The sequence below is a fragment of the Triticum dicoccoides genome, chromosome 7B (assembly GCF_002162155.2).
Source record: "Triticum dicoccoides isolate Atlit2015 ecotype Zavitan chromosome 7B, WEW_v2.0, whole genome shotgun sequence".
Taxonomy (NCBI): Eukaryota; Viridiplantae; Streptophyta; class Magnoliopsida; order Poales; family Poaceae; genus Triticum; species Triticum dicoccoides.
In genome coordinates this window covers 65,816,646-65,833,600 of record NC_041393.1, presented here as the reverse complement: position 1 = coordinate 65,833,600, position 16,955 = coordinate 65,816,646, and positions in this window count along the sequence as shown.

The window sequence follows — 16,955 nt, the reverse complement described above, 5'->3', positions numbered from 1 at the left end:
GCACGAACCTTGCACATGGCGGTCAAAGGCGGACCATGCTGTCTGCGGCCGATTTGTTGCCGTACGAGTAGGAAGACGCTGTGCTCCTTTCTAACCGCATCTTCGCCATGACAAACCAGGGGACTTATTTTGTATGGGACACATCCTACGATATACTCCCTCTCTCCCAGTTTATTTGTTTTGAATCTTTTCGTATTATAAGTTTCAAATTCAAATTTAGAGCTCCCCATCACATGTTGAGATTACAGTGTCCATTAAATCGTTGCGTGCATGTATAGTAAAGAAATAAATCTCGAGTTTGGCATGAGTTCGTGCTGTAGGAGCACCTCAAGCCTTGGTGCAGGAGTTACATTTCCCTCTCAGGGCCGTCGGGACTGAGCTTCAGGGCCTTTGAGTCAATAACATGTGGACCCGATAGGTGACTGGTCCACATGTAATGCTCCCTAAGGCAGAAGGACAGTGGGGCCAAGAGGGGTGAGCCACATGTCGGGGAACATGTGGTGTCATGGGTTTGAGCGGCGTCGTGGGAATCGCGTGTGGCTGTGGTAGAAACTTGATGCTCACCACATTTTAGGTGGCCCACATGTCATGCACACAAAGGCAGAGGGGCGGTGCGGCCGAGAGGGGTGAGGCGCACGTTGGGGGCGTGGTGCCGTGGGTTGGAGAGGCGTCGTGGGAATCGTGAGATGAAACATGATGGTCACCATAGTTGAACTTCCATGGACAAGCTGTCATGTCTACGGACACATGCACTGCATACCGATCACTGGAAGGAGCAGCAGAGAAAGCTATATATGCGGATAAATAGTTCCTTATAGTCAAGCAGACCCACGCTACTACTCTGTTCCAAAGACATGCACACCATCGAAATAGCCCATCTATATCAATATACACCGAGAGGGAATATTTTTTTTACAAGAGAGGAAATAGTTCATCCATCCATAATGCCCTCCTGCTGGTGCAGCCTTTTCTTCTTCTTCTTCTTCTTCTTCTTCTTCTTCTTGTTCTCATTCTCCGTGGGAGACGGCTTCGCAACAAGCTCTTTGTACCTTGCAGCTATCTCGAAACTCACACGGGCATCGAGGGCAGCATATTTTATCCGCTCGTACGTCAAGGGATAATTCTCCCATCCAGACGACCTTAATGCCACCGTCTCGTCACCCTTCTGAAGATTTGTACAGAGCACAAATTTTGCTACGTCGAATAGGGATGGTGTCTGTTTATCACAATCTTCTGTAAGAATTTTGATTCTGGTTTGTAGGTCAGCGATGCTTTTCAAATCAAGGTTGTACGGCTCCAGCTTCTGTTTGTCCCCTTCGATGGCTGCCCCACAGAAGTATACATCCTCCCGAGACAATAAATCGTGAAGCTCACCTGGTATGGAGGGCGAGTGTATGATGTGGTACACCAAAACATCATCTTCGAGACACAGCTGAAGGACGACGGCGCGCTGGATTTTCCTAGGGGCACGCTCTTTGTACTCTGCATCGAGACCGATGATCCTTGTCTCTACCTTTTCAAGGGAGTTGGATACATTGTTGATCCACTGCCGAACAACCCTTGGGTGGACGGTGATGGTGGCAACTATGCGCATTGATCCTTCGACGAGGACATGTTGGACGCTGAAAACCTGCATCTCGATCTCTTTCGCCATTTGGAACCGCTGGAACGGAGGGCCATGGTTGGGAGAATTAGGATTAGATGGCTAGTCTAACTAAAGTAGTAAATGATTATTTAAAGAGGTTAAAACAATGTGAACACAGTGGGGTTTGCATGCAAATGAAGACGAAGGGGAGGTGAAGAAGCCGAGGAGAATTAGTTCCTGATGGAGAAGTAAATGGGAGAAGTGGCGTGCATGCAGTTGATTAGACGGCTAGGTAGACTAAACGAAAAGGCTATGAGGCTAGACTGATGAGTCGTACCTGTTCGTGTACGTGCCCATCCTTCCTTATAGGTGGTACCTATGTAAACAAATAAAAAAATGTGTCGTAGCTTCTTTTTTTTGAGCGCGTGAGTGGGAGACACAACATTCTCTGGTTAACGAATACTCCCTTCGTTTAGGTGAGTATAAGTCACCTTATGAAAATCAGGTTTTCCCAAAACCTTTAGGCGTGGAGCATTAACTTCCTGCTCGATCCCCTCCCAGGATCGTTAGCCAGCGTTCTCTTCCTCTGCTGACGCGTTCTACCTTTCCATTTGTCCTCTTCTCAAGTGTGGAACGATCTGCATGCCGTCCTTGATGCACCAGAACGACCACTGCATGCATCACGGCAGGGAGTTGATTGGGCATGCACGAGAATTTTGTTCTGCTCGCAATATGGATGATACCTGAACGATGAAGTGAATAGGCATGCTAGCACGGGAGACCTATTTCCGCTATACAATACTGGAGTACTCATGTTCCTACTACTAGTAGTAGTAGTAGTACAAGTGTGGTACACTTGATGGTCAAAATACTATTCATTCGGTCCTCACAGTGAAATGACAACACGCTGTGCCTGAGACTAGTACAGGCGGCGTGTTCGGGTTACCAAAGTCAGCCTCACCCTATGCACTGTGCAGTCTGTCACCGCCGCTGTACAGCACATTGGCGCCTCGCCTCGTCTCCCTCTTCGCTCCCATAGCACCACTCCATCTCCATCTCCTTCTCCGTCTCCGTCTCCATCTCACTGTGCCCCAGTGTACCGTCGCCTCACTCGCCTCCCCCAGTACCACTATTCCCTCGCTAGCCGCTCCAGCAGCGACAGCCTTCTCCCCCGTAAATCAAGCCCCCCAAAACCCCCACCTTCCAAACTCCACCATGGCCGAACGCGAACCGCGCAGCATCCATATGAGCCGCGATTGGAGCAATCTCCCCAGTGACATCCTCGACCTCTGTTGTTCGTGTATGGATATGTTGAGCGCCCTGCGGCTGGCTGCATGCTCGAGGGACATGCACACGGCCATCGTCGAAGCGAGGCCTAAGCTTTTCAAGACACCCTGCTTGCTGCTATCTGGTCTTGCGAGATTGGCTCACCTTGATACGGAGGCATACATGATGCCCCTTGACTTCAATCCGATCTCCATTGGCGAAACTTCTTTGCAGGTATGTAGTGGGTCGCCGTACATCATTTCCCTCAACATCGATCCGATCACCATCGCCCGAAACTTCTTGGCAGGTATGTACTGGGTCGGCATGAACTCCCACTAGATGGCTGCCTTCAGAGAAGACGGTAAAAAGTTGGTGCTCATGAACTTCCATACCTCCCATGAGATTATCCTTCCTTCGTTGGATTATATAGAGTATTAGCATCGCGGTCCAAGTCATCTAGATTACCACGTCAGTTGGACGGACCTTGTTTTGCAGAAGATTGTAATCTGCCAAGTGCCCACACGACATGCGAATTATGCAGACTTCAAGCTAATTGCCTTGTTCGACCGCGGACTCGCCTATCTTTACCCGGTGCCTTCTTTAGCTAGAGAGAACCCAGCTCGCAGTGGATCACCGTCAAAGCTGATACACACTTCTATGATGCTATTGAACACAATGGCATCATCTACGCGATCTACAAAGCAGATGACACCATGTATTGCTGGGACGACGCGTGTAAGTTGTTTCCTTCTCTGGTTAATGATGACGCCATGACACTGTTTGAACTTTTTGTGATGATTGGCATATCCCTGTTTGAGAAGAATTTGAGTAGAACTATGGCAATGTATTAGAGACGCCGTAAATCAGCTATATTTGGAATGAGTTAATTCATGCGATTGTGACCATGTGATTACAGCCAATTTGTACCCTGAATAATCAAACGGTTAGGAATATATGGATATTATCCTTATTTTACAGTAATCTATATACTACTACTAAATATGAGTGTGTATCAATGGCCATGTTAGTTTCCTCATTTTCATGATTTAGAAACATGCACCACACTGTTGGTTTCATCTAACCATACATTAGGGAAGTAAATGTGCATATGGAGAACTCTATATTTGGAAGTAGTGAAATCCTGGAATGCTTACCATGTGTACATACCTATATTCTCCCTTCAGCAATCAATGGCTAGAATAATATCCTCACAAAATTTTTTCCCATAGAACATGAGTATATAACAATGCATGGTCTGTTAGTTACCTTGAAGAATTTGTTTGTGAGGACAGAACATGATTACATAACATGCATGACATGGTACTTTCCTGTGAAGAATCGATTGCGAGATAACATGAGTATAACCATGCATGGCACTTCTATATTTTCGAACCCAGTATACATTACCCTGTATTTTCCTCCCAGTTCCAACAGGGACATATCAATGCTGTTTCTTGCATTATCCTACTCATACTCTGAACAATGATGATCTTACATTAACAATGCCTGTCCTTTTTGATATGATACAGTGTCCCTACAGTCACTGCCCTTTGTAATCACACCACCTTTGCCAAAAATAGGGAAGCACAATTGGTTCCTTGCTCGATCAGACGACGGCAAAAGACTGATGATCATTCGGACACATGAGCCGGAAAATTTATATTGCAAAAACCCCACTGTATACAAGCACCATGAAATACGTAACTATCCGGACAGTGGCTATTACGTTTATGAGCAGGATACCAGCTTGTTGGGGCCATCAACATTTTTTAGTTGGAGGCGGGTAAACAGCCTTGGTTCACACTCTTTGTTTCTCGGACTCAAATATCCGATTAACCAGGAGATTACCGTTGGCAAGGACCTTGTTGGCAGAGAGGCTCTGTTTGCTATGGAAAACTGTGTCTACACGGTGAGCCCTAGGAGTTCGGGAGCAAACTCCCCTGATTGTCAACGATACATCCTGCAACAAAAGAAGGTGAGAATGACAAAGGCATCCCGATTAACTTTGATCCTTGGATGTCTCAAATACGACAGGCAGTGATGTGGTTCAAGCCTTCAGGTTGATAGGTAATTGGGCTGTTGCATCGAAAGGGTGGAGTACTGTTGTCTCCCGATCACTGGTCGCTGAAGCGGGGCTGCAAATTATGATGGTGTTGGATCATCTCTTCGAATGACTTTGTTGTCTTTGCTGCTGGTTCTGGATGGGTAGTTCTTTCTTTTGTTATGCATATTCCTTGTCATTTGGTCATCCTCGTCTATGTCACTCTTACTATGTAATAGTTGCTTCTATTTAGAATGTCATTCTCGTTTGGATCACGAGTGTCTGAGCGCTGCCGGTGGGTGCGTTTTGGTGGTGTAGCAAGACTTCTTATGAACTATCATGTCTTGCTGTTTATGTCAGTAGTAGTCACTAGTCAGTGTTTGAATGTTGTATATATCGTTGTTTCAAACTGTTTATTGTCTCGAACCACTGGTGGGCTAAATGAGGGCATCACCATTCTCTAGTGTTCAGAGTATATCTCCTTTTTTCAAGTTATATAATTTGAGCTCAGTGTCTTTTCGATGATGTACACTTGTTTGGGCCAGTGAGGTGTCGTTGAATATGGGCCGAGTAGTAACGCAATGCCAAACAGGTCAATTATGACTCTTGCTACGTCTTGAGCTAGCGTTGGTTTTCCCCGAAGAGGAGAGGGTGATGCAGCAAAGTGTAGCGTAAGTATTTCCCTCAGTTTTGAGAACCAAGGTATCAATCCAGTAGGAGGCTCCTCAAAAGTCCCACGCACCTACACAAACAAACTGAGAACTCGCAACCAACGCAATAAAGGGGTTGTCAATCCCTTCACGGTCACTTACAAAAGTGAGATCTGATAGAGATAGTATGATAAGATAAATATATTTTTGGTATTTTGTGATATAGATGCAGAAAAGTAAAGATGCAAATAAAAGTAGATTGAAAGCAAATATGATAAGAGATAGACCCCGGGGCCATAGGTTTCACTAGAGGCTTCTCTCGAGAGCATAAGTATTATGGTGGGTGAACAAATTACTGTCGAGCAATTGATAGAAAAGAAAATAATTATGACGTTATCTAGGCATGATCATGTATATAGGCATCACATCCATAACAAGTAGACCGACTCCTGCCTGCATCTACTACTATTACTCCACACATCGACCGACTCCTGCCTGCATCTAGAGTATTAAGTTCATAAGAACGGAGTAACGCTTTAAGCAAGATGACATGATGTAGAGGGATAAACACATGCAATATGATATAAACCCCATCTTGTTATCCTTGATGGCAACAATACAATACGTGTCTTGCAACCCTTTCTGTCACTGGGTAAGATCACCGCAAGATTGAACCCAAAGCTAAACACTTCTCCCATGGCAAGAAAGATCAATCTAGTAGGCCAAACCAAACTGATAATTCAAAGAGACTTGTAAAGATAACTCAATCCTACATAAAAGAATTCAAAGAAGATTCTAATATTATTCACAGATAAACTTGATCATAAACCCACAATTCATCGGATCACGACAAACACACCGCAAAAAGAGATTACATCGAATAGATCTCCACAAGAGAGGGAGAGAACATTGTATTGAGATCCAAAAAGAGAGAAGAAGCCATCTAGCTAATAACTATGGACCCGTAGGTCTGTGATAAACTACTCACAACTCATTGGAGAGGCTATGGTGTTGATGTAGAATCCCTCCGTGATCGATTACCCCTCCGACAGAGTGCCGGCGAAGGCTCCAAGATGGGATCTCGTGGATACAGAAGGTTACGGCGGTGGAAATTGTGTTTCGTGGTGCTCCTGGATGTTTTCGGGGTCCGTGGACATATATAGGAGGAAGAAGTACGTAGGTGGACGCCCGAGGGGCCCACGAGACAGGGGGGCGCGTGCCCTCCTATCTCGTGTGGCCCTTGGAGCTTTCTTGACTTGCACTCCAGGCTCTCCGGATCAGATTTGTTCCAAAAATAACGCTCCCGAAGGTTTCATTCCGTTTGGACTCCGTTTGATATTCCTTTTCTTCGAAATACTGAAATAGAAAAAAACCCAGCAATATGGGCTGGGCCTCCGGTTAGTAGGTTAGTCCCAAAAATGATATAAATGTGTAGAATAAAGCCCATAAACATCCAAAAAGGGTAATATAATAGCATGGAACAATCAAAAATTATAGATACGTTGGACACATATCAAGCATCCCCAAGCTTAATTCCTGCTCGTCCTCGAGTAGGTAAATGATAAAAAAAGAATTTTTGATGTGTAATGCTACCTAGCATAATTCATAATGTAATTTTCTTTCATTGTGGCATGAATGTTCAGATCCAAATAATACAAACTAAAAGTTCATAAAGACATAAGAAATAGTAATACTTCAAGCATACTAAATAAGGTAATCATGTCTTCTCAAAATAACATGGCTAAAGAAAGTTATCCCTACAAAATCATATAGTCTGGCTATGCTTCATCTTCATCACACAATGTATTTAATCATGCACAACCCCGATGACAAGCCAAGCAATTGTTTCATACTTTAATAATCTCAAACTCTTTCACTTTCACGCAATACATGAGCGTGAGCCATGGACATAACACTATATGTGGAATAGAATGGTGGTTGTGGAGAAGACAAAAAGGAGAAGATAGTCTCACATCAACTAGGCGTATCAACGGACTATGGAGATGCCCATTAATAGATATCAATGTGAGTGAGTAGGGATTGCCATGCAACGGATGCACTAGAGCTATAAATATATGAAAGCTCAACAAAAGAAAACTAGTGGGTGTGCATCCAACTTGCTTGCTCATGAAGACGTAGGGCACTTCTGAGGAAGCCCATCATTGGAATATACAAGCCAAGTTCTATAATGAAAGATTCCCACTAGTATATGAAAGTGACAACATATGAGACTCTCTATCATGAAGATCATGGTGCTATTTTGAAGCACAAGTGTGTAAAAAGAGATAGTAGCATTGTCCCTTCTCTCTTTTTCTCTCATTTTGTTTTTTCTTTTTCTCATTTTTTCTTTCTTTGGCCTTTTTCTTTTTTTTGGCCTCTTTCTTTCTTTCTTTCTTTTTTTTCTTTTTGTAAAGTCTGAAGTCTCATCCTCACTTGTGGAGGAATCATAGCCTTCATCATCCTTTCCTCACGAGGACAATGCTCTAATAATGAAGATCATCACACTTTTATGGATTTACAACTCAAAGCTAGAACAAGATATGACTCTATATGAATGCCTCCGGTGGAGTACCGGGATATGCAATGACTCAAGAGCGACATGCATGAAAAATATGAAGGTGGCTTTGCCACAAAGAGCAATATGATAAAAGTAATGTGTGTCATATGAACGGAACGGTGGAAAGTTGCATGGCAATATATCTCGGAATGGCTATGGAAATGCCATAATAGGTAGGTATGGTGGCTGTTTTGAGGAAGGAGTATGGTGGGTGTATGGTACCGGCAAAAATTGCGCGGCACAAAATAGGCTAGCAATGGTGGAAGGGTGAAAGGGTGCGCATAATCCATGGACTCAACATTAATCAAAAGAACTCATATACTTGTTGCAAAAATTTAGAAGTCATCAAAAATCAAAGCACTACGCGCATGCTCCTAGGGGGGTAGATTGGTAGGAAAAGACCATCGCTCGTCCCCGACTGCCACTCATAAGGAAGACAATCAATAAATAAAATTGTGCTCCAACTTCATCACAAAGCGGTTCACCATACGTGCATGCTACGGGAATCACAAACTTCAACACAAGCATTCTTTAAAACCATAATCACCCAACTAGCATGACTTTAATATTACTACCTCCATATCTCAAAACAATTATCAAGTATCAAGTTGATCATAGCATCCAATTCACTTCCTATGATAGTTTTTATTATACCCAACTTGGATGCTCATCATTCTAGGACCAACTTTGTGACAATAGAAAATACCATGTTGTTCTAAAAGACTCTCAAAATGATATAAGTGAAGCATGAGAGACTAGCAATTTCTTCAAAATTAAGACACCACCGTCGTGCTCTAAAAGATATAAGTGAAGCACTAGAGCAAAAACTATCAAGCTCAAAAGATATAAGTGAAGCACATAGAGTATTCTAGCAAATTCTAATCAAATAGGCTTATCCCAAAAGGTGTGCTACAGAAAGGATGATTGTGGTAAACTAACAAGCAAATACTAATATAATACACGACGCTCCAAGCAAAACACATATCATGTGGCGAATAAAAATATAGCTCCAAGTAAAGTTACCAATGAACGAAGACGAAAGAGGGGATGCCTTCCCGGGGCATCCCCAAGCTTAGGCTTTTGGCTACTCTTGAATATCCTGGGGTGCCATGGGTATCCCCAAGCTTAGGCTCTTGCCACCCTTTATTCCATAGTCCATAAAGGCTTTACCCAAAACTTGAAAACTTCACAACACAAAACTCAACGGGAAATCTTATAAGCTCCGTTAGTGAAAGAAAACAAAACCACCACATAAGGTACTGCAATGAACTCATTCTTTATTTATTTTGGTGTTAAACCTACTGCATTCCAACTTCCTTATGGTTTATAAACTAATTTATTAGCCATAGATGCATTGAAATAAGCAAACAACACACGAAAAACAGAATCTGTCAAAAACATAACAGTCTGTAGAAATCTGTAACTAACGCAAACTTCTGGAACACTAAAAATCCTACCAAAATAGGAAGTACTAGAAAATTTGTCTATTGATCAGCAGCAAAAAGAATCAATGCAAAAGCACGTTTCTGTGATTTATTGAATGTTTTCTCGTGAGCGGAAAGTTTCTGTTTTTCAGCAGAATCAAATCAATTATCATCGCAGCTTATCCTATAGGTTCTACTTGGCACAAACACTAATTAAAAGATAAAAACACATCTAAACAGAGAGTAGATGCAAGATTTATTACTAAACAGGAACAAAAATAAAAAACATAAAGAAAAATTGGGTTGCCTCCCAACTAGCGCTATCTTTTAACGCCCCTAGCTAGGCATAAAAGCAAGGATAGATCTAACTAATGCCATCTTTGGCACTTGATTCATAAGTAGCACGCATGATAGATTCATAAGTTAATTTGACTTTATTTCTTGGAAAGTGCTCCATGCCTTTCTTTATAGGAAATTTGAATCTAATGTTCCCTTCCTTCATATCAATAATAACACCAATCGTTCTAAGAAAAGGTCTACCAAGAATAATAGGGCAAGAAAGATTGCAATCTATATCAAGAACGATAAAATCTATGGGCACCAAATTTCTATTAGCAACAATAAGAACATCATTGATCCTTCCCATAGGTTTTTTAATGGTGGAATCCGCAAGGTGCAAATTTAAAGAGCAATCATCAAGATCATGAAAACCTAGAATATCACATAAAGTTTTCGAAATCGTGGAAACACTAGCACCCAAATCACACAAAGCAAAACACTCATAATCTTTAATTCTAATCTTTATAGTAGGTTCCCACTCATCATTAAGTTTTCTAGGTATAGAAACTTCCAAATTCAGTTTTTCATCATGAGATTGCAACAAGGCATCAACGATATGTTTGGTAAAAGCTTTATTTTGACTATAAGCATGAGGAGAATTAACAATGGATTGCAACAAGGAAATACAACCTTTTAAATAGCAATTATCATAATCAAATTCCTTGAAATCCGAGATAGTAGGTTCAATATTAGAAGTTGAAGATTCTCCAATCTCTCTGTTACCAAATTTAGCATTAAGATCTAAAGACTCCGAATTTTTGGGACGCCTTCTAGGAAAAGTTGATTCATCATCACTCCCATAATCATCAAAATTAATCTTGCAAAATATAGATCTAATCGGAGACGCGTCAATAACTTTAAGATCCTCATCATTATTTTCATGTAATTTTTCTGGTTTAGCGGCCATCTTATTGACTAAGGTGGCTTGCTTGTCAGAAACTTTGGCTATAGCATTTTCAAGCCGGGTAATTTGAGCGTTAACACCATAGAATTCTTTATTCATATCATCAAGCTCTTTCTTCATAAACCCCAAAAAACTTTTTTGTTCATTAAGCTCTTTTCTAAAGAAATTATTATGCTCAAATTGCAAATTCATAAAGCTTGTAATATTTGATTCAGTCTCATCCATCCTTCTGAGAAGGTGTTCAGGTCCCTTAGGCGCAGCCATAAGGTCAAACAAGCAAACAAGCACACAAAAGGAGGCAAGCGGAAAGAGAGGAGGAGATTGGGAAAGAGATGGAGAATAAAACAGCAAAGGTGAAGTGGGGGGAGAGGAAAAAGAGAGGCAAATAATGTAAATGCGAGGGAGATGGGTTTGTGATGGGTACATGGTATGTCTTGACTTGAGCGAAGACCTCCCCGGCAACAGCGCCAGAAATCCTTCTTGCTACGTCTTGAGCTAGTGTTGGTTTTCCCCGAAGAGGAGAGGGTGATGCAGCAAAGTGTAGCGTGAGTATTTCCCTCAGTTTTGAGAACCAAGGTATCAATCCAGTAGGAGGCTCCTCAAAAGTCCCACGCACCTACACAAACAAACTGAGAACTCGCAACCAATGCAATAAAGGGGTTGTCAATCCCTTCACGGTCACTTACGGAAGTGAGATCTGATAGAGATAGTATGATAAGATAAATATATTTTTGGTATTTTGTGATATAGATGCAGAAAAGTAAAGATGCAAATAAAAGTAGATTGAAAGCAAATATGATACGAGATAGACTCGGGGGCCTTAGGTTTTACTAGAGGCTTCTCTCGAGAGCATAAGTATTACGGTGGGTGAACAAATTACTGTCGAGCAATTGATAGAAAAGCGAATAATTATGACGTTATCTAGGCATGATCATGTATATAGGCATCACATCCATAACAAATAGACCGACTCCTGCCTGCATCTACTACTATTACTTCACACATCGACCGACTCCTGCCTGCATCTAGAGTATTAAGTTCATAAGAATGGAGTAACGCTTTAAGCAAGATGACATGATGTATAGGGATAAACACATGCAATATGATGTAAACCCCATCTTGTTATCCTCGATGGCAACAATACAATACGTGTCTTGCAACCCTTTCTGTCACTGGGTAAGATCACCGCAAGATTGAACCCAAAACTAAACACTTCTCCCATGGCAAGAAAGATCAATCTAGTAGGCCAAACCAAACTAATAATTCCAAGAGACTTGTAAAGATAACTCAATCATACATAAAAGAATTCAAAGAAGATTCCAATATTATTCATAGATAAACTTGATCATAAACCCACAATTCATCGGATCTCGACAAACACACCACAAAAAGAGATTACATCGAATAGATCTCCACAAGAGAGGGGGAGAACATTGTATTGAGATCCAAAAAGAGAGAAGAAGCCATCTAGGTAATAACTATGGACCCGTAGGTCTGTGGTAAATTACTCACAACTCATCGGAGAGGCTATGGTGTTGATGTACAAGCCCTCCGTGATCGATTACCCCTCAGGCAGAGTGCCGACGAAGGATCCAATATGGGATCTCACAGATACATAAGGTTACGGCAGTGGAAATTGTGTTTCGTAGTGCTCCTGGATATTTTCGGGGTCCGTGGACATATATAGGAGGAAGAAGTACGTCGGTGGACGCTTGAGGAGCCCACGAGACAGGGGGCACGTGCCCTCCTATCTCGTGTGGACCTTGGAGCTTTCTTGACTTGCACTCCAGGCTCTCCGGATTAGATTTGTTCCAAAAATAATGCTCCCGAAGGTTTCATTCCGTTTGGACTCCGTTTGATATTCCTTTTCTTCGAAATACTGAAATAGGAAAAAAAACAGCAATATGGGCTGGGCCTCCGGTTAGTAGGTTAGTCCCAAAAATGATATAAATGTGTAGAATAAAGCCCATAAACATCCAAAAAGGGTAATATAATAGCATGGAACAATCAAAAATTATAGATACGTTGGAGACGTATCAACTCTCAGGCCGGGCTCTCAAAAAGATCCGGAAAAAAAGGCAGGGCTCTCCAAAAAAGAAAGAATAAGGACTCTTAGGCCGACATGTGGGCGCCACCGGTGTTTTCGTGCGCTTGCGCGCCGAGAGCATATTGGCGCGTGCTTGAAATTCATACTACCTTTTCATCCCCAGTCTCCCGCCCCTCCCCCACCTCTGGAATCTCGATTCCTACTCCAGTTCCCCCAAATCCCCCTCCTATACTCCCTGTACTCAAGTGCACTATCATGTCGCCGGTCAACGCGGATCTCCGAGCCGGAGATCCAGAGGTCCGTCCTGCCTTTGGTCGCTGCGTGCTATCGCTCAACAGTGGCATGGCGGCGCTTGACGACCAGTTTGCCGGCAAAGTGCTGATGATAACCATCAACAGTGACCGGCCTCCTGTCTCGCCGGATGACCTTGTCAAAGCTCTTGGCATTGCGCACGGCATACAAATAAGTGACTTGCTCGTCGAAGTATGTCCGCCACCGGCTAATTTCTTCGTCAGGTTCCGGACAACTTCCGACTGCAGTCGTGTGTTCGAATCTTCCCGGTGTTTGTTCTATGATGGCGTGCTGGTGAGCTTTGATCGCTGGCACCCAGGATGGGGCTCGGTGTCCTCTGAGCTTGAGTTTTTAACAAAGCTTACCTTCCACGGCATGCCTCGACGTGCTTGGAACAGCGAGTCCATGAACGAGCTTATCCACGACCTTGGAGGTGAGCTCGTAAGTATGTTTGTTCCTCCAGACAGCTGGGCTCTGACGGTTATGGCATGGATGAAGAAGCCATCCACCATACCGAAGGTGATTGGTGTTGAGATACCGGTGCAGGAACCGGGGTTGTACTATTCATCGCCACCAAGGCCGCCGCAGACCACGTTAGGGATGTACCTGTATCGAGTGTTCGTGCATGTCGAAGAAGTGGTCAATCCATCAATCGAAGTCCTGCCGCCGCCGCTGGTGCCAGGGTCTGTCGACGACGTCCATTAGAGGAGTCAACGTCAGACTTTCCCCGTGTTGCTCAGAACGATGGATGGCACAGGGCCTACTCCATCGCCCGGCGGAGGCCACTGCTTCTTTGGGAGAAGAGGTAGGGCTGGCTGCCTGGATGTGCTCTAATTTGAGGTAACAACTGAATCTTGTTAGATACTAGTTAAATCCGAGCTATGGGTGTGAAGCACTGATATGCTAGTACATTTGATTGTGACATGTTCTAATTTTGTACCTGAACTTTTTTAGAAAAGGCTGTACGTCAACTTAATGTGCTAGCAGAACTTATTGTGTTGTCTGTTTGTTTTCTTTGCACAACATTCAAGATATTTCCCCGTCATTGATAAAGACGATGAACCGTTATGTACGACTTCGTTGGTTTCAACATAGCCATTCCCATAGCGAACCACTGCTTCCATCCTGATTGTGCCGCCTGCGTGAAATTTTTGTATGCAAGTTCAGTGTGCTATGATGTTCTATATGATTGTGTCAACTATATAAGTTTTTACTGAGCATCAGCAATGCATATGGCTGAAAGATGTATTTACGAGCATCGACCGATGCGTCTCTCTCTCTCTCTCTCTCTCACACACACACACACACATACACACGCACACACACACACGCGCGCACACGCACAAGTGGGACCCGTTGAATTATTTATTTGCTTGCAACAACTTTTAATTAGGTTCCACTGTAATCTAACTTTTTTCTTAAGTTATTAATTGAGCTCACTCACTTCAAAAAGTTGTACAGAAGCCTTGTTTGGGCCTTTCCGGCGTCGCTGAATGTGGGCTGAGTAACCATGTTAGGTTGTACTGTACTACACAAGCCTTTTTTTTCAACATCAGCAATGCAACTGGGCCGACAGTTGTACACAATATCCGGGTCAACTTGTTATTCTCCGCCCCGCTGGGCTGCAAACTTTCCTAGGAGGTATGCATTAGGCTTAACAAGAAAATGGACTTTAAGAAATAATAAATGGGATATAATTATAATAACTGGGCAGTAACTTGCACCAAACATGTAATTAGTTTAAAAAATATATTATTTTTGGAATTTGAAAATTTTAATTTCATTACTTGTTGCGCGCGCAATATTTCGTTGGATTTTGACGTAATACAACTTTATTTTGAAATTATATTTAACCTGACTAGAAATTTCGAATAAAAATATTTCGGATCCCATCAAAATGTAGGAATTTTTTTGAATTCTGTTTTGAGCGGTTGTTTGAAATTATTAATTGTTGTCCTAGCTAGAAGTTGGGTTGTACTTTTGACAAACCGTAAATGGACTATAGTAAATTCTATTAGAATTAAAAAATGGGCTGTACATTCTTACAAATCACAAATGGGCTATATGTTCTCTGCCAAATCCGAGTTGTGGGCCTACTAAGTTGACACGTACCAAGAGCTTTGTCTTTGCTCAAAAAAAACCAAGGGTTTTGTCAACTTAGTCAATATAAACGATTCTAGCTGTAGTGATCGTACGATGTCCATCCAACGTCCGTAGTGCTTCTGCAACCTCTGGTCTTCTTGCTCCAGCCGCCCAAAGCAGCGCCAGTCGTGCCGCATTCTCCTGCTTCCTGTGGCCGACTGTGCTGCCGCGGAGGCCTCACCGCCCCCTACTATTCCCACCGCTGGCCGGGTCCCGCGGCGACGGCAGCCTCACACCACAGCCGAACCAGTGAACCCTCGTACTCCTCTCCGTGCGGGCTTCCACTGCCGCATCTTCCCCGGCTCCCCGTCGTCCCCTTCCTAGGCCTCGCCGTCGTCCACCGCCGTGGTGCTCTCGGCACGACGTGGTCAACATGGTCAAGGAACAACTTCCATCGGACGTGGACTGTACATGGAGAGGCTGGCAGCTGAGTCCATGGCCGTAGCAAGGAAGTGCCTCCTTATTACGCGGAAAATAATGATTCCTCCACCTGACAGCTGGGACCCACCGGATGGGCCACTGTATTTCGCGAAAAAAAGTTTCCCCCTCACTGCTGGGACCCACCAGCTACATCGCACGCAAGGAAGTGCGTCCGAAAAAAAACGATACGCCCCCCTGACTGCTAGGACCCACCAGCTACATCTTCGCACGCAAGGAAGTGCCTGACAGTCGGGACCCACCTGGTCGAAGTGTACGTAGCGTTTTCATTATGGTCGCGAACGTGTACGTACATACTGGTGGATGTAGAGGCACGCACGTGTCGTAGTAAAGGCGCGCACGTGTCGTAGTAGAGGCACACACGTAGCATGTACACGTACGTACAACGGCCAGGGTGCAGGAAAGAAAATATGGCCACATATGTGTACATATGGGCGAGGTCTTGAATGCCTACTCGCGCATACGTACGGCCAGGGCTCGTGTACATGGCTGGTTTGGAACGGAGAAACAACATCGTCGTCGTGTTCATGGGGAGGCAACCGGCTGGGTCGGAACAGAATGCGGTGTCCTATTCATCAGGAGGGCTTGGACGGAACAGGCGATGGAAACGAGGCCTGGCGTACCGCAGAACAGAGGAAACGGCCTTGTGTTCGACCAGCCACGTTCGAAACGGGATCTTGTTCATCGGGAGGGGTCTGGCGTACCGCAAAACGTAGGAAACGGACCTCCTACGGTCGAAACGGGAGTCCTATTGATCGGGAGGGGTGTGGCGTACCGCAAAACGGACGAAACGGACTTGTGTTGGAGCGCTACGGTCGAAACGGGGGTCCTGTTCATCGGGAGAGGTGTGGCGTACCGCAAAATGGACGAAACGGACTTGTGTTGGAGCGCTACGGTCGAAACGGGGGTCCTGTTCATCAGGAGGGGTGTGGTGTACCGCAAAACGGGACTCCACGGGATATTGTTCATCTCCACCATTGACCTCCTCCAGCCTCCACGGGCTACTGTTCATCCACCGTCGACCTCCTCCAGCCTCCACCTGGGACTGTTCATCCACGAGCTGCTGTTCATCCAGCCTCCACCGCACGCTACTCCACCAGCTACTATTCAACCACCCCTCTCCACGGGCTCCTGTTCAATCACCCCTCCACGGGCTACTGTTCATCCACCCCTCCACCATCTACTGTTCATCCAGCCCTCCACGGGGTCATCCTGTTCATCCAGCCCTCCACGGGGTCCTGTTCATCCAGCCCCAACCGACTCGATCGATC